This window comes from Ambystoma mexicanum, chromosome 8 (genome assembly GCF_040938575.1).
Source record: "Ambystoma mexicanum isolate Mex_15411 chromosome 8, UKY_AmexF1_1, whole genome shotgun sequence".
NCBI lineage: Eukaryota > Metazoa > Chordata > Amphibia > Caudata > Ambystomatidae > Ambystoma > Ambystoma mexicanum.
Window position 1 is genome coordinate 172313348 of NC_090929.1, and position 26893 is coordinate 172340240.

The following is a 26893-nucleotide window of genomic DNA, read 5'->3' on the forward strand; positions in this document are numbered from 1 at the left end:
GTACTTCAGATCTTCGGAGTCTCGGGAGGATAGCTCAGGAGCAACACAGGTTTGATCCCGCTGGGTACATTATACCTCTACATCTGTGCACCCCTCTTCCAAGAGGGGTGCACAGAGGGGTGCACAGATGTACAAATACACCCAACCCAAAACGATTTTTAGAAATTGAGGGACAGACTTGCTTTGAATCTGTGCCTCCATTTCTAAAAATCGTTCGGGGTTGGGTGTACCTCTACATCTGTGCACCCCTCTTTCCAAGAGGGGTGCACAAATGTACAAATACACCCAACCCAAAACGATTTTTTAGAAATTGGGGGACAGACTTGCTTTGCATCTGTGCCTCCATTTCTAAAAATTGTTTTGGGTTGGGTGTACCTCTACATCCGTGCACCCCTCTTGCCAAGAGAGGTGCACAGATGTACAAATACACCCAACCCAAAACGATTTTTTAGAAATTGGGGGACAGACTTGCTTTGCATCTGTGCCTCCATTTCTAAAAATCGTTTTGGGTTGGGTGTACCTCTACATCCGTGCACCCCTCTTGCCAAGAGAGGTGCACATATGTACAAATACACCCAACCCAAAACGATTTTTTAGAAATTGGGGGACAGACTTGCTTTGCATCTGTGCCTCCATTTCTAAAAATCGTTTTGGGTTGGGTTACTTCTACATCCGTGCACCCCTCTTGCCAAGCGGGGTGCACAGATGTACAAATACATCCAACCCAAAACGATTTTTAGAAATTGAGGGACAGACTTGCTTTGCATCTGTGCCTCCATTTCTAAAAATCGTTTTGGGTTGGGTGTACCTCTACATCCGTGCACCCCTCTTGCCAAGAGGGGTGCACAGATGTACAAATACACCCAACCCAAAACGATTTTTTAGAAATTGAGGGACAGACTTGCTTTGCATCTGTGCCTCCATTTCTAAAAATCGTTCGGGGTTGGGTGTACCTCTACATCCGTGCACCCCTCTTTCAACAAAATGGTTGAAATCTCCTATCCATGAACACAGCCCTCCTGCCTATTCCAATCCCGCCCCTACCATCCCACTATGATCAAAGGTCCTTAGCGATGTAGAACCCTGCTCTGTGGTTACTCCTTTCGAATGCCTGTGCTCCTTTGATGCCTGAGCCCATGACAGCAGACTTGTGTGCGGCTGTCTCTGCCGGAGGGTGTTACCTGCCCTCACAAAGGGATCAAAGAAGAGGCATGACCATTTAGGTTCTTGTCCTACCATTTGGCAGTCTCAACCCGTCTGTCCAGAAGACACTTCACCTTCCACAGCAGAGCTGAATCACAGGAGCAAACACATGTATCCATGTGGATGCGGTGGTCATGTTCATAAGTAGCACCATGCACTACGCCTAAACTCAAGCCTAGTTTTATTTTAGAGTTTATCCTGTCACCAGCATGTGTTTCCTATGAATATGGTAGTCTTGGCCCAGGGGAGGTGTGTTTTAAATGCCTTCCCTCTGCTGCAGAGACTTCACTGTGGTTCGGCTGTTGAGGGTCCATCTGTCACCTGCTCTGTGCCATTGGTAGAGCAGGTGCTGCAGATCAAGCGACACCTGTTAAGTGATGGTCATTATCAAAATAGTAAAGGAACTACTTTAAGAACTCACTTTGCATCTCTGTACGGTGCCCAGCTTCTTTTGTTGCTCTCTGATTTTGGTAAATAAGTTTTGCCTCCCGCCACAACACTGTTCTCAAAATTCAAGATAAGCTCTTACGGTGACACTACAAGCCTCAGTGGTTCGTAGCACCCAGTAACTGTGCTGCACAGCGCTAGCACGGGCCACAAGCCATTACCAGCAGGTAGAGACACCCCCCCCCCCAAGGTGTGTTTTATACTCTAAACCTGTTTGTGTTTTTATTAAGCCTTCATCACGGGTAGAGCAGAGATTGACGATGACCCTAAATAGTATATTTGCATTGTTTAAAGTCACTACGGTGTAGTGTTCAAATAGGCATGTTAGCTAGTGAAAAGGAAACCACTTTCCAGTCATGCCAATAAGTGAAATTCATAATTCTCAAGAGTGCTTCTTTCTAGTGGCTTCAGTCCTTCACGAGTATGACTGGTTCCACGCTGGTGATTTAGTTTTGATTTTGAGTAAACTTACTAAATGTTTTTAGTGTATTTTCTTGTTTATTCTCATAGTGTTGAGTTCTGTGCTTTCTGCAAACACTTAACTTTAACCATAGCTAAAGTTTTGTTTGTCTCAATTTCACTATTTAAAAAAAATGTTATGCTTCCACTAGTACCGTGGTAATACCCAGCAGTACTTGCCTCCTGTGACTATGCTACAGGCTTGCTACCACTGTCGACACTGCTCTACAGTAGCCCCCTCAACCCCACCCGAGCCCGAAGCCCTGATAATAGCAAGAACAGTACTGATGATTGCGATTAGTTGCCCTGTTTCTGAATATTTGCAAGAGCCCACACAAATGTCATTCTCTTCTCCCATGGTAAATACACTGAGGTTTGTAATATGTATTTTATTTGATCCCAAACATGTAAAGTTCTTTTGTTTGGGCTGCATACTCACCCTCAAACTCTGAACTAAACACAAAACACAACCATACCTCTACTGCACGACAAACCACATGCACTTCACAACACCCAACACGAAACGCAATCGTACCTCAACACCACATGACGACTACCAACGAAAACGCACGAACGCTCAGTGACCGCTTTCTCTGCACTTAAGCTTGCAACAGCACATCAAAGCTCTCTTGCTCTTTTCCCTCTCAATCCCACTAACAAACCCCCAAACCTCCTGACATTGCATATCCACCAGAGCGCCAAGAGACCACGCAAGTGGCAATACATTTATTTTTCTTTTTTTTTGTTGCTGTAAAGTGAGGGAATTAAAATTCACCAAAAAAGGCATCGGATAAAGCTGAGCACGACATGCCTTTGATGTCTGATAATCTTACCTTGAGCTGTTTTTCCTCTGCCCTCACCCAAAAATTCCCTATGGGAGTTTCTGTTAAAAGCACACTTTTGGGATCCCTCTACAATTTTGCGCGCTGCCCTCCCCTTCTACCAATCAGCATCAATTTTGGCAAAACAATTTTAAATGCCCCAAATAAAATGTTTGGAAAGCAGTGGTCGATGTGAGCGGGAACGGGCGGGAGCGGCGTTCTGCTACTTTTATTTATTACTGTTAACAGTTCCACTACTTTTTGCAACCATTTTCACCATCCCGGAACTGTTCTTTGTGAAGTTAAAGCACATTTCTCCACTTTAGCATCAGATAGCAGTTACAGCTAAACTGAAATCTGTTTCAACTTAATTGACTGTCAACCAGCCTGGCTGCAGCCCTTGAAACATGTGTTGCGCGTTGCTCCCTTCCTGCCTACTCCGCCCCTTCCCGGGGCACAGCTCCACAATTGTTTATGGCACTCTCTCTTCTACCACTGTTGGAAAGTCTGGTGCAGTGAACGGGAGCCAAAGTTTTAAACCTCCCATTAAGTTAATTCCCTATGGACCGAAAGCCAGGTCCATACCAATGTTATATGTTCATCATTTCATTCCGCCGAGTTTCCCATTTTGGAGGCTCCGTTGATCCATAGTGTCCTCTTTGACAACCCCAGAACGCCTTGGTGGTATAAACACTATTTCATTGCTAATGACATGAAACATCACCTACGTGTATTTCTCCTACCCTAGTCCCATAAACAGCCATTGCAAAGCACTGTTCTGACGTCCTGAAACAGCTGCACTGTGCAGAATGCTAGTTCACCCAAATCAGCGCTCCAGGAACATGTCATGGAGATGCATTAGCAGGTGCGATAATTATACCATGATCAGGCAAATTACATATCATCCTTCTTTTTCAGAATAGAATATGCATGGTTTTCCTGGAAAAATTGAGAAGTGATGTATTTTTAATGTCTAATTCCTAATACAAGCTGAATATCCTACAGGAGGGGAGAGCACAATGCCATCCCAAGGAGGGGGAGAAAAGCTTCCCCCTCCCATGGACAGCCTGATTAACTGACAATGGCTCCATGGAACCACCCTGCTCCTGTGTTAGCTCTGCAGCTGGTGGTAGTGATTAACATACCAATAGAGGGTACCTCAAAAAGGCCCCCATGGATCCTGGCTGCAGAGGATAACAAAGGAAACAGGAAACCCAACAAATCATTAATATGTCTTACTCTTGGACCTCAGTCTTAGCCAATAAGATTGCCAAATGTATCCAACTCATTTCAGCATGTCCACAAGATTTCTTTATTAATTGAATTGTGCCGTATTTATTCATAGATGTTTCATTGTTGGAAATGCATGCTAAGCACAAACTCACCAACAGTGTTTTGGTGCTGAAGAACAGTAGCATAATCAAGGACTTTAAAATCAGGATCTATGAAAATTGCTCACAGGCCACTTTTGCCAAGATTCAAGTTTCCCGGTCGGTTTTGATGCTGCAAGCAATTTTGGTTTGTCCCCTGCTTCACGCTCATCTCGTGCTGGGGACACCCCCAGAACCTGTGATCTCCCGTTAGGCTCCACTCCTTCCCACCTCAACCTGTCCCTCTCCTCCCTTTCGCTGTGCCCTCCTCCATACCAAGCCCTACCTCCCTCCACCCATTCCCATTCACCTGCTTATATGACTTCCTTTCTGTCTCTTCGTCAGGCATGTGCAAACTTCGTTTTTAGTAATTTTTCAACAGGTCCGGTACGAACAATCGGACTGGAAATTGCCTACGGAGAAAGTGGACAGTCACTAAATCAAGCTATAGTTGTGGGAAGAGGAGTGTTACAAGAGTTTTCGTAAAAAAATATGCATCCTACTGGCCCTTACCTTGAAAGTGGGCAGTTTTCAATATTTGTTGTCGATACTAAAAAGAAATGGCCTACCACTCATTTGCTTCTAGTCCGAGGTTATGATATGATATGGCATTTATAACGCACCTGTACATAAGTGTTTCTAGGCTCAACAAGACAAGGAGGGAGAAACAAGGGAGGACAAAATAACGATCTTACTAGGTCTTGTGACATTCAAATTGTGCAAGTGCAGGGAACAGGGAAGGGGGAACTGCCAGGGGGAGGGAAAGGGTGAAGTGCAGTTAACTCACACGTGCAGCCAGCGGGTGGCTCTTAAGGGCAGAGCGAAGAGACTGTAGGGTTGGAGATATGGCCCGTTAAGTGCTGAGGAGCCCGGAGGAAGTGCGAGGGCAACTGAACATGCAGGAGCCTGTTCCCTAGTTTAGAGGGAGACCAGGTGACAAGTGCGTGGAGCAGCCAGGTACATAAGCAGGGGAGAGGAAGAGAGAAAGTGCAAGCAAAAAGGAAGGTCTTGAGTTGCTTCTGGAACCAGAGGTGGATCTGGTGAAGTTTGAGAGAGGCAGGGAAACTGTTACAGCGGGAGCTCCAGCCGAGGACGTAGATCTGCCCCCAACTTTCTGCTTGGAGAAGCGTCTGACCCTGAGAGAGTTGGAGGTGGATGAGCGGAGATCTCGAGAAGGACGATGTTTTGGAAGAGAAAGATGAGGTAGAGCAGTCCCAGGCCCCAGAAAACCTTGTGGACAGTGCAGAGGGTCTTGAAGTTGACCCATGCAGCCACAGGGAGCAAGTGAAGAGATTTCAGAGCTGGAGAGATACAATCCCTGGGATTGAGGCCAAGAACAAGTCTTGCAGTCCTGTTCTGGATAAGTTGTAAAGGTTGAAGAGTAGAGGCAGGAAAATTTAGAAAGAGGCGGTTGCAATGGTCCAGCCTACAGCGGACCAGAGCTCTGGAGACAGTGAGTTTCTGGGGGAAAGTGAGAAAAGGAAGAAGACCTCTGAGGAGGTGCAGCTGATAGTTGGACTTCTTCGAGATGTCAGAGATGTGAGGAGAGAAGGAGAGGGTGGAGTCGAAGATGACCCCAAGGTTCTTAGCCTCACAGGAAGGAGCAGGAAGAGGGCCCAGAGTGGATGGCCTGATTGTGAGAGATGAAATCAGGGAGTGGGTGTCACAATGAGGAGGATCTCAGTTTTACTGGCATTAAGGCAGAGATAATTGGCGGCACACCATTCCTGAATTGTGACCAGACAGTCTGGTATGATAGAAGAAGCACAGGTGGCTGAGGAGAGCCTGAAAAGGAGCTGAGTGTCATCCGAATAACATTGAAAATTGTGGCAGGATTCGATTCAGTTTGTTGTGTGCACTATATAAATAACTCAAAATTCAAAATACAAATTGAAAATTGGAGCAGAAAGTAGTGATGCAGTGGGCAAGAGGTGCCAGGTAGTGGTTGAAGAGCCAGGAAGAGGTAAAAAAAAACCTGGGGAACACCACAAGTAGAGCAAGAGATGGAAGAGAGGAAAGACTCCAGTTGGACCCAAGAGGGTTGGTTGGTGAGAAAGGAGGTCAAATAGGCCAGGGCCTGACAGTAATACCAAGGTTTGTTCCAGAGACGATTGAGCAGGATGGCATGGTTGACTGTTTCAAAAGCAGAGGATAGATCAAGGGGAATGAGGACAGAAGGGAGATTAGAGTCAAGATTGGACAGCAAGTCTTCATGGGTGTTCAGGAGAGCAGTTTCTGACAGCTCTGAAGCCAGACTGATGGTCATGGAGGCAACCAAGAGATTCAATATGTATATGAAGCTGGGAGATGGCCTGCGGGTGATATATCAGATAGAAGCTTAGGGGCTACAACCAAAAGGCTAGCTAGCCCTAGTCCTGACATTAGTGTAGTCCCAGATCTTTTCCAGACCTAGCAACACCCATGTGCCAGACCTTGGTTGTAGAATGTACTAAAGCACACACATTAAATTAAAATCCATTCGGGTCTTAATCTGCATCGAATTCAAGGTAAATAATACTGGGGAGCATTTTCAAAATATCTAAGCTGAAGATAGCAGTGTGCAGAAGCGTTTTGGGTCATTTGCAATTTATGTTAATGTTAAAGGTATTTATACCGTGCACCGTCACCAAAGCAGTTGGTCTTCAGGTGCTCTGGCGGATCTGTAACAAGGGGGCCGAGGGGTTAGGTTAGTCGGGTGAAAAGGGAATAGGAGAGTGGGAGGAGTGGTGTGCTGTTGGCGGCTTCAGTTCGGTTTCCACTGTGTGCTGAGCTTTGGTGTAAGTATCGGATCGGCACAGGACCTCGTGTGCTGTTGATGCAGTTTGTGTTGTTTGTTGTTGTTGCAGTGTGGTGAAGTGTGTGCCGTTTGCTGGGTGAGAGATGGTTGTGTGGGTTTTCGGGGTAATTAGGTAAGCAGAGATTTGAAGTTGGGTTAGTAGGTTGTATGTCCTGGTTCTAGCCAATCTTGTTCTATTTAAATATAATTCCTGTGGGTACGCTTAAGAGCTGGTTACATTTATTGGCCATCTAACCGTTATATTAGATGTTACGGTGCGTTCCTAGTTGTGTTGTATGGATCTTAGGTTGGTGGGACAGGTTATGTCTAGTCTCCCCTTTCTGGTGTTGGTGCTGTGAATTGGCCACCCCCTATTCCCTTGCTGTTTATATTGGCGGTGGTCTGCTGGGCTTGGGCCTGATTTGGGCCAAGGTACTATTGATGAATCGTCTTTGACCTTCTGTCTTGGTCTAACTATCTAGTCGGTCATTAGTGTCTTCCTGTTATGGCTAACTCTCAGTTTGTAGTTTGATACGTCGTAGAATGTCTTCCTTAGATTCTGTATGTGGTTGATATATTGTTGGGGTCCGGGATTAGTGTCTTCACTCATTGGTCGGGTATGTATGTGCCCCTGTGGGCGTTCTTCTGGTTATGCAGTGAAGAGCCACGATTTGAGCAGTTTCCTGAATAGTAGGTGGTTTCTTGTGTTGCATAACTTCTTCGGTAAATCGTTCAACATTTTTGGTTCGAGGAGAGAGAAAGTGGATCCTCCTAGTTTTCTCTTGTAGGGTTTTGGTTCTAGGCAAATGTCGTTGCTTGATCTGAGCGTTCTTGTTGGGTGATGTAGGTGTAATTTGTCTCTCAGGTATTCTGCACCTTGGTTCTGGATTGCTCTGTGCGTGATGCACATTAATTTGAATTTGATTCATTGTTTTATTGATAGCCAATATAGTGTTTTTAGCGCAAGAGTGATGTGTTTTCTTCAGGGTAGTTTGAGGAGCAGTGTGGCCTCCGCATTTTGTATGCATTGTAGTTTTTTTAGAAGTCGTTCAGGCATATCTAGGTATAGGCTATTGACGTAAACTACTCTGGACATGACGAGAGCAATGATGGTTAGTGTTTTGTTGGCAAATGATAGGAACGGTAGGATCCTTTTTGGAGCTCGCAGTAGAAAGAAGCATTTCTTGAGTATAGCGTTTACTTGTGGCTCTAGGGTAAGTTTGTTGTCCATCAGGACTCCCAGGTTTTTTACAGTTGACAATGGGGCTGGGGTTGTACCGAGTTCCCTTGGCCAGGGGATGTAGTGGTTGTCTCCTCCATTTTTTGTGATGATCATTATTTCTGTTTTGCCTGGGTTGAGTTTGAGGTAGTTAGTGTTCAATTTATGGCTAAGAAATGTATGGAGGCCCAACTACACACTGGTGGCATAATCGGCACGAGATGGGTCTATAGCGATAACTGCTGGATTCAGCAGAGAAATAGTAAAACAGTAAATATTCTCGGCATCTTGAGGGTAAAAACCCCTCTTCGCCACTGCTGCAACCTGGAGGGCCATGAACCACTTATCATCAAGAATTATTTACAGATTTCTTAATACATTGGTGGATTTCAACAGTCTCCTAATTGCCGAGCCCACATATCTGAAGGCCAGGCCTTCGATGGGGCCCCAGCCAACAAGATCTATGCCGTGGGGGGGGACTCATTTTGAGCCAGTTCTTGGACAACCAATGATAAAAGATCAACAAGCATTTTGAGAAATAATGCATCTGATCAGAGGGATTTAATTAATTCACAGCCTGTCTATTGGCATTTCATACCAAGATGCAGGCCACTGGCTTAGAAATGAATCCCACTAATACTGAGAAATTGATTATAGGCAAAGAAGGCAGGTCTTGGCCATTTAATGTATGGTCGTAGGAAGTGGAGATGTCGCCTCAAGCTGAGAAATCTGATTTATGTGTTCTAATAGTTTCCAACCGCACGCTGAACTCAGTGGGAATTCTTCATCTTGTGATCGAAGGAGAGTGTTTCCATGTCTGGACTTTCCCAGTGGCCATGGCCTTAACCTTATCTATTTCTAGTAATGTTTGGGGTTTTATAGAGTGCACAGGAGCCCACAGGCATATCGGCGCAACTGAAGCAAAACTAAATTTTTGCAAAGGAGACGAGCAACAGAACCCATAAAACGATAAAAATAAAAACATAAAAGCAATAACAAAGAAACTATATAATTTAAAAAAGAAGGCCTTCTTAATTTTTTTTCTAAAACCGAAAAGATTACCCCCAATCCTGAAGAACAATGCAAGGGCCTTCTGGAGAAGGGTTGCCTGTACAGAGAATGTTCTTCCCAAGATTTTTCTTCCCTAGATGTAGGAACAGTCAGAAGGCCTGTTGATCTATATCTAGGAGCTCCATCTGCTTGTGAATCAAAGTTAATGTTTTTAATCAAACTCTTTTTTGACAGGTTGGCAATGCGAGTACTTTAGTCTATTATTACCCGGCGAGGGACAATGAGATTGTAACATGCAACCTCATTGGCCCTCACCGGGGTGTTACCTGACCGGGAATCCATCTCCCCTTAATGTTCCTTCCTTTCTATGCCCAGTGGGGGTGGGGGGTGGCAGCCACTCAGCCTATGAGGAGGCTCGGAACGGGGTAATCCCCTCTCTCAGCCACCATGCGGCTGGAGGCTGCCGTCTTCCCCCGCTGGGAATCGGGGTAAGTGTTGTTCCCTCCCCCTGCCCCCCCAATCCAAAGAATCCCCTCCCCACCCTCCCACCCTCCCAACCCCACTTACCTTATTTTTTGTCCATTTGGGGAGCGCATGCGCTGGGAACACTTCTGTCCCCAGCGCGTCCGCTCCCGATCTGCAACACACCGTCATGGTGGCCATTTTTTTTGTTTACATTTTTCCATTCCTTTTCAATTACCACCATGTAAAGGGAAAACGGACTTCATTTTCCCTTCCCCGGCGGCCATTTAAATAAAAAAAAAAAATCTGTTCTGAAACTCTGTACAAAAAATGCTCTTAGTACCCCGGTCTTAAGGGCTGGGGTACTAATAGCAATAGGCCCCTCACAGGGGGGGAATAATCTGAAGTGGTAATGCCCTCCTGCTCAGGACTTTTGCTTAAGGAGAAACAGGATTGAATTTCTTTAGAACTAGGAAAATTCTAGCAGCTGCATTTTGAACTCTTTTCAAGAGTGTTATATGACTGTTAGTTAGGGCAAAGTATATTCTATTTCCAAAGTCTATATTGATATCATCGTCTAATGTCAGCTGTGGCCCTCTGGCTCCTCTTGATTGGCTGGATGACTCTTTTCATTCATTTTCAAATTAACTTTTCCTCTACACTTTGCCATGGTCATCCACAACCAGAATATGCGAATTCACGTAGTCCTTCTTCTCTTTCTGAACAGCAGCGGCCCAGTTTCACCTCTAATACTTACTCTCTCTAATGAACAGATGCACTGCAATGTTAAATAAATCATTAGCTGATTTGAACCTGAAGAGAAAGTCTGCTCTTGGTTAGACAACATCTAAAAGAAACGAAAGCATACAAATAAATCTACTAATGGCTAGTATTCTCAAGACCTACTTGCAAAGAAATGTCACATCCAGAAACCCGAAGAAGTCGTGGCTTTGAACCTTTCGTTCTGATTTACTGGACCAAATAAAAGTGGCTCCTAATGACCACCGGGCGATTGGCTCTCACGCTAAACATAATTTTGATCAAATTCAAAATATTAATGGTCTGAATAAATGGTATACTCTGTTCCAAATGATAACATTCTGTGTCAATCCATACTTCACATCCTCCACTTTATCTCGCTCCTGAAGTCTGTACCTCAGTCAATGTGTTCTTTAGTTAAAAATCATTCTGAAATCCAATTCGAAATTAAGTCTTAGCTAGAAGGGAATGATTACACCATTTCTTTCATGGTTCTGTCCCTTTTTTGCGTTCTTCTAATTTACTTGATTCTCCAACTATTTTGCTTTACTTAGCTCTCTAAAACGGACATCTCTGAGGATAATACTCATACTGCCAGAGATCCTGAACAGTTTTTAAAGGACTTTGACAACTCTTTTTCTTCTCATCCTCAATGCTCCTTTTTCTCAAGGTTTGTTCCCATGCACACAAGAGCATGATCTTATTAGCCCTTCTTAAGAAACTTGTCTTAATTTTGCTGACCGATTCTCCACCCATCACTGGATTCCCCTTCTTGGGGATAATGATTGAGAAATCCACAGCTCCCCAGTTACAGCCCCATGTCAAAACAAATGGTCTCATTAGACCCTAACAATCCACTTCTTGCACTGGTCATGATATGCCACAAAACTACAACTCTCTACGTGGTGGACAATATCTGCCGTCTTGTTGAGGGAGGGGTCTTGTATTTGTTGGTTCAGAAAACATTGATTCTCCACCAAGCTTCCTAATTTTTTTAGATAAATTGAACTTTTGTATGAATCTCATGTCATCAGCTATTAAAACCCAGATACAGAGCAAGCATTTTCCATTACAGCTCGCCGGATTTGTGATTCCCTCCATGTTACCCTAAAATTAGCCCCTTACCTTTTAGCTTTCAGAATAGGTCATTAAACTGTTTTATTTCCTACACCTGCAATGTAGCATTGCAGGATTTTCTTTATAGTGCCAGCCTATTATGCAGGACTTTGCAAAAAGGACGAGCATTTCTCGTCCTTGGCACTTTAGGGGTTTTTCTTTAATATTCTTTTTACTTTTTAATTGTACGTTTGCTTTAGAATAATTGGTATGTGTATTCTACTTGTTTTCATATTATCCAAGGCTACTGTATGTGTTTGACTTGCTTTCGGGTCAAGGTCTGTGCTCGCAAAACATACATTGACACAAATATACCTAGTATAACATTGGTTGCAGTAACTGAAAGAGGCTGTTGATTTTGGCCAGCTTGTACTTTCAGAAGGTTTGCATTCTTTGTTTATCAGTCTTCAGTGTGTAAACATAGCCAGAGCTACACCTTAGGCTGAGAACCATGAGAGTGTGCTTCTTTTCTTAGGCATAAAAGGGTGTGCAGTGTTACCAGGAGTGCAAGGTTTCTCCTGTTGCCAGGAAACCTATGTTTCACCTAATGCTGAGTGCATTAGTTAAAATGCAGCTGATGGGGCGTGGTTCCATGTGGGAATGTTCACACACCCAGTCACTGCTATGCTTGGGTGGGTACATCTTAGAAGGTGATGAGATACATCACACTTTGAGACATACTTTGCAGAACAGGGGATTACAACTGCTGGCTCTCCTGATGTGTTGGACTACAACTACCATGCGCCCAAGCTGGCATAGTCAGTTGTGAGGGATCATGGGATTTGTAGTCCAATACACCTGGAAAGCCGCAGGTTGCAGAACCCTGGTGCAGACAGTCGAGGCAGAATAGAGATATGCAAAATACTTATCGGATCATCAATATGAAACAGCAATCTTACACACGTCAACATTTCATAGATAATAGGATCAAAAGCCATATATATATATTTTATTTATTTATTTATTTATTTATTTAATTATTTATTTATTTATTTATATAATGTGGCGCGGAACAGAAGGTGAACTTCCAGCGATGGCTACTAGGTGGCATTGTGGAATGTGCACGGAGCTGGGGAGGAGTGGGAAGTTCTGAACACGTGATCAAAACAATAACAGGTAGTGTGACCAGCAGGAGGCAAGTCCAAGAATTAAGTGTAGAGAACGGGTGTCTAATAAGTGCGGGTAAGGGTCTGTAGGTTTGCAGATACAGAACCAAGTGCAAAGGGTTTCCAGGAGGCAGTGCGGGTATGCAGCTGGGTGGGCAGGGATCTGGGCCTGAATTCAGTTCTTTGCTTATCATGGAGTGTTTTACTTAAGTGTCCTCTATTTGCAGAGAGTTCTGTTCTTCCCCTGCTCTTATAAAGAAAACTCTGCACTGGCGTGATGGTGTACACATTTTCTCTTCGAGGAGACCATCTGATCCCACCAGTGTCCTGATGGGAAACTCCCTCTGGAGGAGGTCGCCCTAATAATATGGGCTAACATCACAGAAAAAAAGTACGGCAAAGCCAACAGTTTTGACTTTTGTGTAGTCACTTAGAAGAAGTCTCTGAAGACCACAAGGCAGACTTAACCTATGCCGAGACCCCAGATTCAGTCCATATTACTGACGGTTGCTATCTTGCCCACCAGAGACCTTCTGAGTCTGAAGCGGTCTGTGGGCTTCCTTGACAAGAGGTGTTTTCTCCCGGCACCCCCTTGGAGGCCCATCCATTAGGAGCCCCTTCAAGGTAGGCGAGTCTTCAAAGTCTTCTCTGTGCAAAGGCCTAGCCTGCTGAGCAACCCGCTTACATGTTGCTTGGGATCTTGGTGTCTCGATCACTCGCCATGGCGGTTGCCTTAAGTGTGATCTACCCACACTGGATCCTTGTGGTGATGAAACCCCTGTTTGTGGACGTTGTCTGGCAGGAGGAGACGCGGTTCTGCATAGAGCCTAGAGGCCAAACCTGTGCATCACAGCCTTCCTTGTAACTGGTGATTTACAATGCACTTAACTGTGACTGAGAACTATATTATGTCCTGTATTATGTCCTGGCGAGACCCTTTCAGCCTTAAGGACGGCCTTTCTGCTGTCTTTCCTTTTGCAAAGATTTCTTTGGGCAATTGACTGCAGTGTTTCTAACTCATAATAAAAGTTCTGCAAAAGCCCTGCGAATGTCTGCCCGTTCCACTGACTGTTTTTCTGAATCCCTTCCACTCCGGGCTGTGAGGAGTCTTTCTGAGCCAACTCACTGTAAAAGTATCCAAATCTGACCCCGGACTGCCTTGAAAATCCTTAGACTTCAGCTTTTCTGGAGACTTGTTTAATACTTGGAACTGTCTAGTGTTCTGGCGAAGCTATTCACAGCTGCTATTGCTCGAGAGGACTGCAGGAATGGGATACTCTTGTATTGGTTTTTTAAAGCCATGTTTGCTCTTGAGACCAGTATGGTAGGTCTTTATTATCCACAGTTTTGCAAAGTATATTGTCTGTTATTTTCTGTGTGTAGATGGCCATATGTATTTTCTAATCTGCTAAAAAGCCCTATTTATTGAGATTGCATCACTGTGATATGCTTTAATCTCAACCAGCCCATGCACGTTCTTCAGATTATAGCCTAATTGTTCAGTGTCGTTGCCAAATGGTAAATGAGGCATTTTAGTAAACCCCTTGTTTGTAACACGTTTGGGTTGTGCAACTAGAACATCGGGGAGTGTAGGGAGGACCACGTTTGGCTCTTCTTCAATCTCCCAAGGGTTTACAGACCAACTCCCAGTCTTAGATAGTGTAAATGTGAGAGTGCTCTGGGGTTGGATAGCCTGACTGTGTGACAGTGACATTGCTCCAGGGTTGCATATCCTGATTGCATATTGTGATGAATCCTACAGAATTCTCACTAAAACCTTAGCTAAGGTCTCCTCTCAGGTGGCCAGGGAAAGGCAGATGCTTCCTGATCCTGACCGTGGGGGCGGTGTTAGCTGGGAGGATTACCTGGGAGGAGAAGGAGCCTGCGGCAACAGGATGACTTCATGGGATGAGACGCAGTATTTGTCTTCCTTAAGGAAGGGAATAACATCAGTACCACACATGTAATGGCATGTTGCCACAGAGAACTATTATTCCCTGAAGTCAATTTTCAGGATATGAATTTAGACAATCATAACCGGTCATGTATTAGAAGTGAGAAAAATACTTGTAAAACTCCCAACACTTTTAGAAATGAGAAACCCTATAAGTCCCAGGAAAATGATGCAGAGAAGTCTTTAAAGGCCACCAGTTTACATCCAGAAAAACCTCATTATACTGTTAAGCCAAATGTATTATTTAATCCTTGTGATACTCCTTTAAGGAATATACATGGAGGAAGAAAATAACTTGGTGATGAGAACATCGTTGTGCAAAGTGATTTTAATTTCAGGAACTTCAAGTCCCAGAATACCCATAGTACTGGGATGAAGAAGAGGGCCGCAGAGGCACAGGGTTGCAAAGTACAGCTAATTAATGGTAATGATCCACACCTGAGGGTAGCTGTGAGGCATAAAAGTCCCGGGAAATTAGTAGTCATAGTGGGTGGACTCTCCACAAAGCTGCAGGGGAAGAAATCGGGTAGGAGCCGAGACACCGGGACAACAGCGGCAAAAGAAGTGAATGCCGGTCATGATAGGGTCGCTGGGCCTCATGATTTCATCTGCAGAGGTCACGCAGCAGAAAGCGCACCTTCTTTTCGCTTTTCCCATAGTGAAACGTACACAAGTGGCAGGCGAGCACCTGAACGATGGGAAGGTGAAAGACATGAGCTGCAGGAAGCCGTGCAGAGTCGCGTAGAAGCTACAGAGCAGAGGAGCTGGAAGTCGCGATGCAGTGGGATGTGCACGCTAGAACTGGTGAGTTCCCGGCAGAACTGTGACCCCAGAGCACTCCGGGGGGCCCCCTGATCATATCCAGACCTTCTGGTTTAATTTTGAATATCAGACTGACATAAAAAGAAGTTGACTGCTGATTTAAATGAATGTGTTGCAATATAACAATGTAAAGCTCCAAACCAAAGACTGTAATTGTAGCATAGTGGGTTACAGTAAAAGGCGAACACTCGAAGGGGCAATATGTTAAACGAGAATGCAAACCACTATTACCAAAGCCAATAAAGACTCATAAGAAGGTAATTGATAAACAACTAGTGTTTCCCAAGCCAAAAGAAGATCATTGAGTCTTTAGATGTTAACGGAAGAATGTTGCCCTTGTGTAAAGGCTGTTTTACTGAGAGGTGGTTTAAGCAGACATTGCCTAAGCCAAAAAGGTGTGGAAAAGAAGAATTATTATTATCAGCATTGGCAAATAATACAGAGGTGAAACAAGAGTGGCAGGAAGGATGCCCTTCTGATAAGAGGTTCAGGAGGGGGCGCGCATTGCCTGTCTTGCATCTGGCAAACACATAGGCTTAGTGAATAGCACCAGTGTGATTCTTGTTTCCCTTGAAGAAGTCCTTACATTTAATTGTGAAGCAGAAAACATTCTTAAAAGCTTGAAAGATGGCCCTTCCGACCGAAGTTCTTGAAGTTAAAAGTTTGGCCTGGCAAGGGAGTATACCAGACCGTAGAACTTTGTACCAAGTGATCCAGTTCAGGAAGGAGAGCTGCAGGAGTTTGACTTGGCTGGCAAGGAGGTATACCAGACCCAAGAACCTTTGTGGCAATTGGCTCTGTTCTGGCATTGGAGTGCACCAGAACGAAGAGTGGCAGAAGCTGTAAACCTGGTATGGGAGTAAACCAGGTGAATGTTGTTGCAAGTACCTTGGTGGGGTAAACACGTATGAAGAAAGCATTTGAAGAATCACTTGAGTGTTTTGGTGAAGTAGTACTGAAACGTATAGTGGTGCCAAAATATCCTGACAAAGGGATTTGTTTTGAAACGAATTTCATTTTGAAGTATTCCTTGTAGTTAAAATATTCTTTATTGACGTTGAGAAACTGTTTCAAGATCTTTTATTTTAAATGAAGAAGCTGTCTCAAGACTTTGACTACAAGTAGCAAGAAGAAAGTTGTGCTAAACAATCGTGAACCATCTGTGGAATCCAAATTGGTACTTTGTGTTATCAACTTGGATTAAGAGATCGAAGTTGAACTTTCTATGAGACAGGATTTCCATATCCTTTTTGAACAGTCAAACACCTCTGCTTGAATCTGGGGAGGGGGCGTTCACCCAGGTTATCAGAAGAAGCAGCTATTACAATGTGAAGTCAACTGTTATATGTGTTGTTGTTAAACTGTCATTTTCCTTATTGATTTATTGTGTATTCAGGTGTGAGGGACAGAACTCTTTTGTTAGAGTATTTCCTTGAGTTTATTTTAGGAAAGGAAATCCTCATTAGGGTAGGGATAGTGAGGCGATTAACCAAACTTTTTTAGTTAATAAAATGGCATCTTTTAAAAAATCTTTAAAAAGTTGTCCGCCTCACAATAGAAAGTGAGAGTGCTCCGGTGATGCACATCCTGACTGTCAGACAGTGACAGTGCTGCAGTCTAAGATATCCTGATTGTATACACAGTGAGAGTGCTCCAGTCTTAGATATCTTGATTGTGTACAGAGTGAAAGTGTGCCAGGGTGGGATATCCTGACTGTGTGAGAGTGCTGCTTGGTTAGATATCCTGATTTGTATACACAGAGAGAGTGCTCAGGGTTGGATATGCTGACTGCGGGACAGTGAGAGTGCTGATTTCTTAGATATCCTGATTTGTATACACAGTGCGATTGGGGTTGGATAAACTTACTCTGTGAGAGTGCTGCAGTCTTAGATATCTTGATTGTGTACAGAGTGAAAGTGCTCCAGGGTGGGATATCGTGACTGTGTGACAGTGAGAGTGCTGCAGTGTTAGATATCCTGATTGTATACACAGGGAGAGTGCTCCACGGTTGGATAGCCTGACTGTGTGAGAGTGCTACAGTGTTAGATATCCTGATTGTATACACAATGAGAGTGCTCCGGGGTTGGATAAACTGACTCTGTGAGAGTGGTGCAGTGTTAGATATCCTGATTGTATACACAGGGAGAGTGCTCCACGGTTGGATATCCTGACTGTGTGAGAGTGCTACAGTGTTAGATATCCTGATTGTGTACACAGGGAGAGTGCTCCACGGTTGGATATCCTAACTCTGTGAGAGTGCTACAGTGTTAGATATCTTGATTGTGTACAGAGTGAAAGTGCTGCAGGGTCGGATATCGTGACTGTGTGACAGTGAGAGTGCTGCAGTGTTAGATATCCCGATTGTATACACAGGGAGAGTGCTCCAAGGTTATCTATACTAAATGTGTAACGTCGAGAGTGCTGTAGTGTTATGTATTCTGTGTAATGAGTACAGAGCTCCAGTGCTGACTGAGTTCCTATGAACATTTTCAAAGGCTTAAACACTATAAATGCATTGAGAATGGACTGGTGTAAAGTTAGTTACACAGGGATTTGCTAGAGAGGTAATTTGAAAGATCATGTTCACAGCTACATTAGTTCGTCTCTAAGGGCGGATTTTTTTTTCTCCCAGCTTCTGGGGCAAGAATTAATTTTTTTCTTCAGAGTCCAGAGAAATGTCCAGTACAAAAAATATTTCTCAGAGCCTGGAATCCTGTCACTGATGAGTTAAACATGTAACCGAGCGCAGAATTCAGCAAACCAGCCAATTCACTGTTTGCTGTGTGCAAACAGTGGCTGCTACCAGGTTCCAGGGAACTCGAGCAAAGTCGTGGGAAACACCAGGTGGTGATAAGGTGAAAGCACTTGGCACGATGCTGCCAGGATATCGGTCACTAATTCCCATCGCTGCTGGCACCAGAATAGCTGCACATGTGCAGAGATGCGCCGTTTACCTGCGTAGTCCACTCTTTGTGGGCTCCTCTACCATTGGTGTATGGCCGTGTTTAGATCCATTATACACGAGAGGAAAATTCCTAAATCCTGGAAGTTGTCATATGTAATATTGATACACAAAAAGGGTAACCGCCTAAGTCCCCTGAATTACCGGCCAATCATGTTAACAGATGTAGAATCTAAGATTTTTGCAGCAATTGTTTTGGATGAGTTGAATCTATGGATAAAAAATAAGAACATATTAGATATAAAACAAATAGGTTTCAGAGAAGGGATGGGTACAGACTTGGGCGGATCAATCGTAGCAAATCTGTTGAGTATGGCTACAATAAAAGACAAGCCGTCATTATATTTAGCATCCATGGACTTATCCATGGCTTTCGACATGGTCGATAGGAAAACCCTATGGACAACCTTACTTGATCTTGGCATTGAAAAAAACCTGCTAGATGTTATAATAGCTCTTTATTCGAACACTGTGCTTAGAGTGAGACTTAACAACAGTGGCCTACTATCTGATCAAATTTCTACCCATAATGGTCTAAAACAAGGCTGCAGATTGGCAACAACACTGTTCAATCTTTACGTCTCAAAAGCAGGGAGCTTTTTAGATGATAGTGGTTTAGTCTCACCTAAATTGGGCAAAATAAGAATAAACTGGTTAGCTTATGCGGATGACTTTTTGTTGTTTGACGGGACTAAGGTGGGTTTGCAAAGGTTGATTGTAGCATTTGAGAAATTCATTCTGAATAGAAAGCTACTGATAAACCCTAATAAAACAATAATATTTTACACAGGTGTGAAAAATATAAAAGAAGACTCTTTTTCGATTATGTGTGGTGGTCTAAAATTAAAAAACAAATCAATGCTAAAATACCTGGGTTATATATACACATCTCCTTATTCGTTGGGGTTTATAAAAAGACATCTTGGCATAAAAGCCTCTGCTATTGCCAACCAGATATCAGCTGTGGAGAGAAGATATCGCAGGTTCACAATGATGCCTTGTATTCTGTTTTATCGGTCAAAAGCCATCCCTCGATTGACATACGGTCTTGAGTTTTACTCTGAAGAATTGGTAGCTCATTTGAAAACAGTTGAAGCACAAGTATGGCGAAGGGTCTTAAGATATCTACCAAAATGTTTGCCTATGGAACTCCTACGTTATGAGCTAGGTTTGTCCTCTTTAAAGTGTACAGTACACTGGAAAAAATTATCTTTACTACGAAAGTACATGATGTCTGAAGATAACACACTGTATTACTTCATGGGTGTTGACTTGCTTGGAGTTTTCATCTGCGAGTTAAAAAAAGACTGTGTGAAAATTCTAAGCGATTTAGGCCTTACATTAGAAAATCTAAAAAGGAATCCTCTTAAAGTGAAAGAATTATTAAAAGCCTCAGACTGGTTGGAGAACAATGTGATAATCTTAAACTCCCCGATATATTCACAAGCTATATCATTCTGGAAATGGAAATCTTATCCTGAGAAATATCTAGAAAAATATCCATCCAGAGCATACAGAAACCAATTCATGAGATTTCGTTTTAATGTTTTAAGCACTCATGAAATCCAGAATATAAGGTGCAGGAATGAGGCAAAGAAATCCTGCAGACATTGTGCTGGCACCAGGGTTAATGAATCATTAATGCATTTGTTGCTGGTTTGTCCTGCCTTACTGAAACAAAGAATAGAATACTTTGCAATGTTTGTCCATGATACATCGAATGTAAATAGATGCAACTTGTGGTTTGAAATGCTTCATGGTAACTCGACGATTTTAAAAATACGTATTAATGAATTTTTGAGAATTATCTGTGAATTAACATGAAGACTATTTAAGTGTTTAAATACTCAGGAAGCTTTTAAGAAACAATGAGTTGAAGTCATAGTTTACTAATAATGTCTCAGTTATCTGGTACAATTATTATGTATATTGAGAAGTACTAGGCTCTAAGTGTTTTAATATGAATTGTCTGTTTTTAGCTGTTTAATGAATTGCTGGTTCGGTATTGTATTAGACAAATGTGTTTTAAAAAGTGTAGTGTTTTGTATTTTTTTTTATGATGTATCTTTCTGTAAACTTTTTCTACTATTCGATTGTATTATGAAAAGAATTTATTTTGTAAAGGTTTGTATAAACCAAAAACAATAAAGATAATAATAATAAAAGTATGGCCGTGTAGCTCTTCGGGCAATCTGGGGGCGCCATATTGCACGTTAATCCCCAGGGAATCGTAGTTTGCCCTTGAATAATTCATGGCATTGGGTAAGACATCAATCGTGGTAATCAGTTGGCGCGCTTTGGGTATTAACATTGGATGGAAAGGCACCTAACCAATTGGCGGAATCTAGTACACTAGCCCTTTATGGCACCTGTCAGCATGGCAACGCCACGGGTGCAGTGGGCATGGTCGGCATGTGGTTGAGTAGATCAGTGCACAATATGAGTCTGGCAGCAATGTCTCCTGGCACCATGCATCGCTCGGTGGCACTGCCATTTGAATGTCTTTGAGGAGTCTCTGGTCAGATGGCAAGTGAGGCACCAGTCCATTGACTTCAAATTGCGGGACCTTGTATTCACCTTCAATTGCATCACGAGACATGGTATAACATGGGCATACCCTAATCTGGTCGAACAAGGCCTAACATGGCATAACAATGTATAATTTGACATCATAGTGTGGCTTACATATGCACCAATGTGCTTTGACATAACATAACACCACATGCAGAATGTCATAACATACCCAACAACTATGGTGGTCTCTCTATTTGCCGGCACCTGTCAGCATAGTTATAGTAGAAATGTGGTGTGGGTTTGGCACTGACGTGTACAAATGCATGGTGCTTGTCTGCCAGGGCGGCCTTGGGGGTGGGGAGGTTGTAGCCTAGGATAGAAGCTCAGGGGCTACAACCAGAAGTCTGGCTAGGCCTAAGTCCTGACAGTCCCAACATTAGTGTAGCCCCGGATCTTTTCCAGACCTAGCAACACCCCTGTCTGCCTGCATAGTAGTGTGGCCCTTTCTAAGGCTGGGTGTCGGTTTCAGGGTCCCGGTTCCTGAACTTTGACTTGTCACGTACTTCGGGCCACATTCGCCAGTGCTAAGCACAAGCACAAGCCAGTACTAAGCCAGAGTTAACGATCACATCTTTGCCCCACCTTTCACCGTTTGATCGAAGGCACGCACCTGTGGGAGAGAGCGTGGCGTGGTCAGGTGACCCCACGTCAATGGGAGTCTGTCTTTCCAGTCCTCGGGTCGGGTGCTTTAGTAGTCCAATATTTGCAGTTGAATGTAACTTTCAGAATGAATTTCGTTGTTATTACAAGAACGTGACCTGACGTTTTCTGCGTGATGTAGTATTAGCTTACCTTTGTGTCATTGTCGGGCAGTGGCAGCTGTTGGGGGCCTACCCTGGACCACCCGGCAGGCCCCATCTGCACGCCGGGAACACCCAACATAGTCCTGCTGGGCGGTGATCACGCCGCAAACAATGGAGTGGGGGTCACCCCACTCGCTCCAGATCACTGGAGCAGACCACGTGGCTGAGATCACCCAGCACACTGGGGCACCCAGGCCGGGGTCGCATCACCAGCCATGGTCACATGGCAGTATGATTCCCATGGGACTGTGTTGCCCAGAAGGGGCGCCGTCCTCGTGCTGGGCCCCATCCCTGGGCCGAGGTCACGAGGTGTGGCACCAGCATGGTGTGAAACGAGAACGACACCGGAGCCTCGGATGGAGTGACTCCCGAGCCAGAAGCGGCTCGTATCTTTTATTAAGTTGGTCACGTAGCTGCTGCCACGTGACCCATTACAACATCCTGGGAGCTACCATGCTCCCAGGAGGGGTGCCATGCAACAGCAGCCATTCGTGAGGCCCCGTGCTATCCAACCTAAGGCATGATGGATTTCACCACCTGCCCTGAAAGGTTCTTTAGAGATTGGTCGGTGGTAGAAAAAACGGTGATTTCTTAACGGATTACAGCAAGAGTGACAAAACACTAAACAAAATGAAAACTTGAAAAATAATAAGAACAAATATAAAAGCAACACGTGCCAAGGTATTCCAAATGGAAAGAGTGCGTCTTGCAGCGGTTCCGGAACAGCGCTAAGTGCCTGGGCCAGGGCGTTGTAAACACCAGGAAAGCAGGATCGACCACCTAAAGCGGACCCCTATGAAGCGTGGGATGGCACCAGGCATCTGTTGCGTGAGGATTAAGCCTTGGCATCATTCACTGGTTGTCAGCGTTTAACCCTAACACCATGCCTGAGAGCAGGAAGGGGTACCAGTGCCTAGTAAGTGATGTAGTTAGCTAGTTAGCTTACTACAGCAGGGAGTGCTCTGCACCAACACACCCCATCCACAGGACTGCAGGAGAAAACAATGAAGGGCCCGGCAGGTCCAGTGCAACTACCAGGACACAGAGAACCAACCATGAGCGAATTTAGATTTCTCCTCAAAAGGGAAACTTCGATCTGAGAGTTATTGATCCTCTCTAGATCAGCTCTAAAGTGTCACAAGCTGTGACTCACACAGAAAACTGCACGCCCCTCCGACGTCCCACTCAGTCATAACACACAAAATCTCCAACAGTACACCACAGACACACAAAACAATCCTATGCAGACTCGCACACCAAAACAACACCAAACCCTTGCCACCTAGAAGCAAAGCAACACACAGAGAGCGGTCTTTCTGGACTGAAGCTACCAACAGCCCAGCAACAGATCTCTCCTCTATGTCCTACTAACTAGCCCGCCACTAACCTTCCTTCCTCTGCAGATGCCCCTGGGCGCCTGGAGACCATGAAAATGGCAGAGGTGCATGGTATGAGTCTCAATAATGTGGCATTGCTTCGATCTGTCAGGTTGGCGTATCTATTAGGGCCCTTTGATTCTCTGAGCAATACCTTGCTTTCCGTAGAGTCTGTGCCGTGCCAGGCTGCACCTGTGAATCGTGGGTGAGCCCTGAGCACATTTCTGACACTTATCCACCATCTGTCACTGGCTGCCACGGGCACCTGAACAAACCAACAAGACTGCATCTCGGACACCAATTGAGTACCATGCATAGAACAGTGGTTTAGACAGCAAGTACCACCGCCACTTCTCTTCACCCTCCTCCTCCGGTTACTCCTACTCGAAAGGGAGGCACTGTGCCCACCCTTCTACAATGGCTACCTGCAATGCACAGCAGCTTGAGACAATCTTCAAAGACCCCAGGGCCATGTAGTTCAGGTGGTTACACACACCCAGCAGACCAAGTCAGTGATAACTGTAAGTGCTGGCCCGCGTCCTGCAGGACATACTCAAAATGGCCCCTGAACCAGGTGCAGCCTCCGCCTCAGGGAGGCAAAGCCAGTCATTCCTATTTTTAGAATAGGAAGAAGCACATAGCTTGGTATCCCGTGTCCGTGCCCGTGCCCGTGTCCTTCTTGGAAAAACCAGGAAAGCCCCCTAATAACCAGGTGATTGGCATTGGCCAGACGCCATTATTTGTATGTAGGTAGGTTTGTAAGTTTCTTCATGTCATCAGGATGCTTAAAAGCGAGAGATAAAGGAATGAAGGTGGACTAGTGTCGGTGTTGAGGTTGCACAAGAAACAGAGGTGAGTGGTGGAGGGTGTGACAGTAAAAAGAAACCGGCCCTGACCGCGAGTTAAAGCTTAGGGTTCGTACAGAGAAGGAAACTAGGACAGAGGGGTACCATGATGCAGTTCTCTCCCTCTTCCCCCAACAGTGTCTGCTGACTGGTCCTGCCTGTTTCCTAGTTCTCTGCCTGACGGAGACCCTTACCTGGGACCCCCAAGCCACAGTGAGAAAAAAGGGAAGAAGCGATGTGTGCACTACACCGTGCACACCCATTTATGGCCTCTTGAAGCAGGACACCCGGTAGGGCAAGGAGGACATTGTCGTTAGAGCATGTCCGCACTGCCCGGGACACTTAAGTACAGACTGTGACATTCTCTTAACCGAGGACCGTCAAGCTTAGGCTCGAGACCCCGAGGCCTCCCCTTCCTAGGCTGCTTGGGAGACTGCACTTGGAGGTTCCATTGGAGAGAAGGTTCCTTTGAGAGTGTTAAGTAAGCAGGATGCAGGACAGTTACACTCCTGGATTCCTTTCTGGCTAGATGAGGGAAGGGCAGAAAAGCGAGTGTTACTGAGTCTGGAACTTGTGTCTTGAGGCCAGGACACCACAGTATCTGTGTTCTTCATAGATGGGCCTGCAGCAAAGTGGAATGAGCCCGGCAGTGGCACAAATGTCAATGACCCGGACTGCACCCACCCGTTGCAGGGTAATGTACAAGACGAATTGTGATTTTACAGGCAGTATGCACACAACATTAGCTGTTACAGCAGTGTTGATTTATTCGCAAAGTCACCGCTGGCAATTTGGATGGCGGTACAGTTCCCCATTTCAGGGGCTAATTGTTAGTTACAAGACGACAACCTCTTTCGACGCGTCTTTAAAGTTACCTGGAGCAACTTTCGTAGCGGTGTTGTTCCGCGGTGTGACGACCACCCGAGGACGTTATCCTTTTGAGGAGTACTTGAAGTTGCCCGGAGCAACCCCTTTGGTCTGGCGACCTTTTGTCTGTCATAGAATGACATTCTGTGATTTTTCTGAAACTCGTGAGATTGGCTCAATGTGATTAGAGACAGTTTTGTCAGTGGTGGAGTCAGTTTTGACTGCAGTGGCAAGCAGATTGTTGAGACTTTTCCTTTAATTAATTCCTGGCACATTTTTAGGATGATCTACAGGATTCTTCCTTTCATTTAACCTGTGGTTTTGGTCCTCCATTAAGTTGTTACTTCCCTGATGAAGACGTTAAAATTATATAGAACGTCGAAACCGGTCGGAGGTATTTTTTTAATTGGCCAGAAGATGGTAGTTGGAATGGCGGTGTATCTCAATCGTTTTGCCCATTTGGAATGTATTTTAATTTTATTTTTTTCCTCACATTTTTTCTTATTTTTACATATTTTCAGTTTTGCATTCCAATTGTTTGCTGGTTGTTTGTGTTGATTTGGTTGAGTTTTTTTTTGTTTAGGTGTGCAGTGTGTGATTGTTGTGTTTTATGTTCCTTGTGGTTTCTTTAGATTTGTGTCAGGCTTACTTAAATGTGTGCGCTATCCTTTTTGCCTCGCTTTCAATGTCTATTAAAAGTATGTAATTTTTTAAAATAATATTTCTCAGACTATTTTCTGTACATAGTAATTATTGTTCCCCGAGTCTGGGGGGGGTATAGACCCCTGCCGTTCTGATCATTTTTTTTACAGGCAGGATAGACATTTATACAGGAAGCAAACAGAGGTTGTGCGAGGTGGGATCTGGTGTAAGTCACTGCAGTGGCCGTTTCACCGCATTTTTTGCAACACTTTTTATGGGGGAAATTCCCCATACCTTTCTTTCTACACCCCCTACCGCTCCCCAGGGACGTCATTTAGGGGTCACCAAGTTGCGACCCAGATGGTGGTCATCCTTGCTACCCCGAAAAAAAAAAAATTGAGGCTCCTGGGCTGTGGCTAGCAGCATGTTGTTCTTTCTTTCTGAAGTGGCTTGTTTTCTGATAGCTATAGTCAGTAGGATAGCTCAGTAGGTTGATGGCTTGCTGCTGCAATGTGTGTCTTCTGCAAGTTGGAGGTTGGAATCCCTGCAAGGTCAACTCAGCCATTCATCCTGCTATGGTTGATAAATGAGTACAAACACAGGTTGGGTGATAGTGGATGTATATTTGTTCTATATGAAGAGTTTAAGCGTAAGTGCTATATAATAATACATCATTATCGTTTGGCCTTGGACGTCTGCTTGCATTCACAGTAATTTGGTAATATGGGCCTATACGCGCTGATATTAACTATACATATGGTGAACCATTCTTGTATGGAATGGATATCACTTTACAGTGATATCATAACCATATTTTTCGTAGTGTACTTTGAAACAATGCTATGTGATGCCACTTCCTGTTTTGTCAAGGGGTGAAAGGTCGTGTTCCATCGCTTCCTGTGATGTCACTTCAGGGTTGAGTCAAATTACATCACTTCCTGTGATGTCATCAGAGGTTTAGGGTCATATGATGTCACTTCCGCTACCCCTGGCATTTTGGTGAAATGACGTCCCTCCCTCTCCCCCGCCCATCCACTACACTAAAATGTGTTTAAAACTATACCCTTCCCCTGTGCCCCCTAAAACATACAGTCAACAAATGCGGTAGAACGGCCGTTCACCAATTGCAGTGAATCACCCGCGTTGAGCAGGTACCACGATGGATGCGTAGCCACCTCAGGAAGAGAACACGTGACATCACATGTAGGTTCTGATAGGCCGGGGGCCAGCTCCAGATGTTGCAGCTCTCCCAGAATTCAGCACTAGTGGTCAATTTAGACGAGCATTGCAGAATTCATA

At 44.5% G+C, this 26893-nt stretch overlaps 1 protein-coding gene across 5 annotated transcripts in view; it reads left to right on the forward strand.

Moving 5' to 3' along the window:
- GPSM1 (G protein signaling modulator 1) overlaps positions 1 to 26893 on the forward strand; it is a 1136422-nt gene that overhangs the window by 837421 nt on the left and 272108 nt on the right. The window lies entirely within an intron of this gene.